At 52.6% G+C, this 5,516-nt stretch overlaps 1 protein-coding gene across 1 annotated transcript in view; it reads right to left on the bottom strand.

Moving 5' to 3' along the window:
- The window catches only part of LOC127749871 (uncharacterized), a 77,004-nt gene that overhangs the window by 49,972 nt on the left and 21,516 nt on the right, over positions 1-5,516 (bottom strand). The window lies entirely within an intron of this gene.

The following is a 5,516-nucleotide window of genomic DNA, read 5'->3' as shown; positions in this document are numbered from 1 at the left end:
CCCCCCAAACGCCCGTCTGTACAGCGGGCGTGACTAATTTATTTCGGAAGGTATCAAGAAATTTCCCGCCTGGTATAATTTATATGCACCACAGCCCTCGGATAATACGTCTTGATTTTTTTTGCGTTGGCTGACAGCAATCCACCCAGCCAACCAGCTTCGCGGTAGGCAGCGCCCGTTGGCCGAGCTTCGTCGGCCTCTGACCACCTCACCGGTGGAGCTGTCCATCCACAAAATGTACAAATGAAGGGGGGGAAAAAACTTGTCATGACTCTAGAGACGTCAAGTAACATGAGCAGTGAGAAGCACTTATATACATTATAGGCCAAAAGCGCGAAGTTCAGGTTTGACGGGGTCTTTGCCAGCATACCGAACAGTAGCTTTCAATCATTTATTTGTTGGTAAACTGTTGGAAAAGTATGTAAATTTCAGAAAAATTTACCTCACTTGTTTTGACGTTACGTGGCCATGTTCGTCGTACGGCCGAAGATAGCTGACCAAATTTTCTATGACTGCAGACTGCTGCCATACCTTCTCTTATCGTAAACGTGAGTAATTGAACCCGCATTGGACTTGGTGGCGCATATCCCCCCTTCCCCCCTACTGCGCCGCACCAGGAGATCTCCTCTCTAAGCCTTTCCTTCCGACGCCCTGCAGTCATAAATTCAAGGCGCATGACGTCCGTGGCGTTAAAAGAAACGCTGCTCGAATCAGAGAGAATGGGTGGGGAGGGGGGGGGGGAGTGGCGAGGTCACAGAGCAGGGCTTAGCGCCCCAAAGGACACTGCAAGAGCGTTCGGATAACACAAACTACCACATTGGAAATTTCTCTCAAACTGGCGAACAGTGCGGCTCCCTCCCCAGTTGAACCCCGAGGTCCCCTCCCCCCTCCATCGCGTTGTCGCGCGCACTCCAAGGAGACACTGAGGGGCCTAACCTACACGAGAGGACCACCCGCTTCGCCAGCGGCACGTTTAACCCCACCGGTCCGGCGACTGCGTCCAAACCAAGCGCGCGCACACACACACACACTTACGCACACTCACACACACTCACACACTCACTCACACGTGTCATCCGTCACCCTTGCATGCTCACTTCCGGTTTGGGGATACGACCCCCACAGCAGTACCAGTGCGACAAAGATGAACACAGCGGGTCGTCCTCCTGCGTGGAAAACAGAGCGAGAGGGAGGAGGGAAACGGGGTGGGGAGTGGGGGGGAGGCGGGGGTGCTACCTGTCCGGTTGACACGGCATTAATCCTGAGGCAGCTGACCGGACGCTTCTGGCCGTGCCCCTGCGGTCCTGTCATTTCGGCCATTGGCGCAGGGACTGCGTGTCCCCTGTTCCCTGCGAGCTTACGTCCCGAGCAGTATTATCAGTTTTCCACGCTTTTGACAAACGGAATAGACCGCTTGAAGTCGTAAGCGCGCGCACAAAACGTTTCAAGTGACAAAGCATCGTCGCATGGGGGTATCGGCCCACGGGGGTTAGGGCGCCACTGAAGCGGCGAGGGCTGTCGGTGTGGCGGAGCGGGAGCGGAGGAAACAGGGACTCATCCCGGCCATCCATCAGGGCAGGGCGAGCGGGGCGAGCAGGACCGCCAACTTGGTGCCACCTGCAGCTCCCCTCCCCTCCTGCGCGACTTGTCTGCAATCTTATTATCGTGGCCAAACTTGAGTTTCAAACTTCCCGCCCGCCGTCGACACCATCCCTCATCCGCCGGACCAGGCCCGCCAGCCTGCAGGCAGCCAGCCGGCGGCGGCCGGCCTGCAGCCGAGGTAGGGTTACCAACCGCGAGCGGGGCAGGGGAGGGGTGCAGGGGTTGGCAACCCTAGCAGCCACGCTGATCGGAGCAGGGCCGGGCAATGCTAAGTGAAGCGAAGTATACCCACCCTAGACTACCGACATGCGTTGTGTATCCCTCCGCGCACCCGCACTCGGCCAGGGGTGCGCGCACATCAGCATCCTATCCTTCTCTCTCCTTGGCGCCACAACAACGTCCGCTCATCTTCAACGCGAGAAGGGAGCGCGACAGAGGAGAGCGAGAGAGAGAGAAAGAGAGAGAGGGAGGGAGCTCGGTGCGGTAACGCTGCGGGTCGTACATCAAGGCAGCTCACGCCGGCCGCGGGCCGCCGCCGTCGGCGCGGTCGCGTCTCGAAGAGAGATGTTTCACAATTAACTCTCACATGTTTGCATTCAGCTAAAGTCAGACGCGCAGTCGGGCGGCCGCGGGCCCCCAGGGACGTGTCCGGCCCCGACAAGGCAGCGCCGCAGGCAGACTTCCGGGGCCACGGCAACACAACGCGCGTTTTTCGTGCGCCCGAGCCAACTCCGCAGCCTTGTTTGTGTTGTGGAGCTAGGGGAAGTTTATGTCGGCACCCCCTCGGAGGGATCTTACCTGCAGCGCGCCACCGCATGCCACGCACCAGAGATGAGGCTCGTACAACTATCTAACTACTGGATAGCTGTACACTTGCACGTGTGCAGCTCTTTTTCAGCACAATGATACCTGTTTAACCATAGGTTAGGTTAAACGTAGGAGTTGCACAATTACAAGTGCTTAGCTATCGAGAAATACTTGCAAGTGCTTAGCAAGTATCCAACTACACAGTCGCATACTTACTAGTGTCAAGCACTTGAACACTTACAAGTGCCAAGCAGTTGCACACTTGGTGTATCAGTTCTCTTGGTGCGCTCAAGTGCTGAGCGTGGGAGGAAGGAGTAGCGGGCGGGAGGGGGGCAGGGCCGAGAAGGGGGAGATTGAGACATCAATTCTTCCCTCGCGCCGGATGAAGGATGGCGCCACGCCGGCACGAGCTTTTGGCGCGTCCGAAATAAAATATTGCAATTCGCCGGCGAAACGAAACGAACCAACCAGCAGCGTGCGCTGGCGGCGCCGGGCGGAGCGCGCTTCGAATAATCCATTATCGGCGAGCTGCTTAGTGAATGTTGACGTTCGGGACGGGCCGATCCAACACCACGGCGACGCCCACGCGACAAGAGCGAATCGGAAATATATTTCGGGATATGCAATAAAATTCAAGAAATTCATGAGTTGGCCAACATGGGAACATACAAGTCTGATGAAGACGTAAAAAATACACTGTTAAAAAAGAAAAAGAAATCGCCAAATGAACACACGAAGAATTCAACAGTTCAAGGAGTCGACAACGCTCCGATATGAATAATAGTACCCAGTACCCTGACGATGCGTGTTTCCTTCAAATTGGATCGTTCCGTGGGCATGACTGGAGGTGTGACTCACGTCCTTATCAAAGCGGAGGCAGGGAGTAGCAGCCGCGGCTGGCGCACTGGGACGCGACAGTTTAGGTCCGCGGCTTCTCATTCGTGTAAGCGGCAACTGACTGACTAGACGTCAAGCACTGCAAATTTGTGATACAAGATGCGGACATACCAAGCAACTCTTCTGTTCGCAGCCGTACTGATCGTCTCGGCCACGTTCATCCGGTGGGAAGGGCCGACCGCGAAAACCGCTTCGCCACCCACTTTCGAGAAGCTGAGGACCGCGAGAACTGCCAGGACTAGAAATTCTTCGCCCACGCACACGTCATCACCCACGACCAGGATCCCAACGACCACTAAAACTGCCAGGACTACAATTCCTTCGCCTACAACGACCGTCTCGCCATCCACCAGCATCTCTAGCACCACTTACACCAGCAAGACTACAGATTCTTCGCCCACGACCACTTCATCGACCACCGCCGAGACCTCAAGAACTACTAGTTCCACAAGAACCACAGTTCTTTCGTCGACGATTGGGGTCAGTACAGTGGTCCCCACCACCCCACTGTCACCAGTCATCTCCTTTTCAAACGATGATGTTTTTCTCACGGTACTGTTCGTCGTTCTTTCTTTGATCTGCTCTGGTAATATGGTGCTGAGTGTTCTGCCAATCACGGCCCCTTACCGCGCCTATGTTGAGTTAACAACGTCCCTCTAAATGTATCTGTATGAGGATGCAACTTCCACTGCCTTGTTACTTTAATGTGAATTCCCTTTAGGTTTATGCCAAATTGAAGCGAATTTTGGATAAATCACTGCATGTATAAGAAATTTTTAAACAGATTTTTTTTTCAAAAAAAACATAAGTTTTTCGACGACGCTCCGTTAGGAATGATATCACCCTGGTGTTGTGCGTTTCCTGGATGTGATTGTTTCTTGGGCATGACTGGAAGTGTGACTCTTCTTATCGGAGCGGAGGCAGTGAGTGGCATCCGCTCTGGCGCTCTGGGACGTGACAGTCCCGCGCCGCAGCAGCTGGCGAAACGCACTGGCCAACTAGCCCCGGCATGAACTTTGCCTAGCCAACATTCGTTTCCTGATCTCTCTAGACGTCGAGTGTTTAAAATTGTGTGGTACAAGATGCGGATAGCCCATATCGTGGCAGTTCTTCTGCTCGTATTGCAGCTCACAGCCACGCGCAGTGTACTGGTCAGAAGCTCTGACTCAGATCCGTCGACGACAACAACCGCCTCGGCCACCAGCGAGATCCCAAGGACTACTAGCTCCACCAGCACCCGAACCGCAGTCCCTTCGTCCACAAGTTCAGTTAGTACAGTGGTCCCCAAGTCAACAACGGCCCCAGCCAGCTCCACCGCCTCACCGACACCATCCTCCAACTTGGAGGATGACGTTGACATCAGTTTATTGGTCGTGTCTCTTTCCGTGATTGGATTTTGTTGTATTGTGCTTGTTTTTGTACCACCCACGCTCTCTAGACGCGGTTATATGACAATTTAACAAATTCCCTCTAAATTTCAGTAAATTGAAATACAACTTTAATCGTGTTGTGTTTTTACTCTGAATTTCCTTTTTCAGAATCATGTGCATTTCTGAGGAACTATATTGATTGTACACGAATTGATTTTTCATTAGGGATTTAAGAAATGCATCAAAGTCTAGCCTGTAGTCTGCATTTGTATGTTAATTTCTTTTCCTCAAGCAATGCCCTGCTGAAGAATATACACACAGTCAAACATGCACAAATATGTACATATGTATAAATTAATGGTACTAAACGGGTAATTTAACAAGCATTCGTAAAATATTGCGGATTTTTAAAATTATTTGTTATGGTCTTCTACGGGGTAACTCGTCAAGATAAAAGCCTGTAGACCAAAACCTGTGCCTTTTGAGGCTGAAGGCCTTTTTACGACCTTACCTTTAGCCCGACTCGGGTTAGCGCCTGGCATACATCCACCGAGGCCTAGCGGGTTTCGTGAGATATCGCGAAGGCTGTTACGCGAGAAGTGGTCTAGCGTTCATCTACCTAGTTCTAGGCGGCTTTAAATTAAATTTTTCATTAAATATTTGTGAAAAGTGCAGTATCTCTTCTCCGTTTTTTGCTCCTCCCCTTAGGTGAGAGGGAGAAACAGAGAGAGGCAGAAACACATTCATTGTCCCTACGCACACGAACGCAGTAAATCACACTTCGGTTCTGGAGAAGGGGGTGGGGGAGGAAAGAGAGAGGAGCAAGAAGAAAAAAGTGGG

Source organism: Frankliniella occidentalis, unplaced genomic scaffold (assembly GCF_000697945.3).
Source record: "Frankliniella occidentalis isolate FOCC.00 unplaced genomic scaffold, Focc_3.1 Scaffold102, whole genome shotgun sequence".
Taxonomy (NCBI): Eukaryota; Metazoa; Arthropoda; class Insecta; order Thysanoptera; family Thripidae; genus Frankliniella; species Frankliniella occidentalis.
This window is presented reverse-complemented; position numbering and strand designations above follow the sequence as displayed.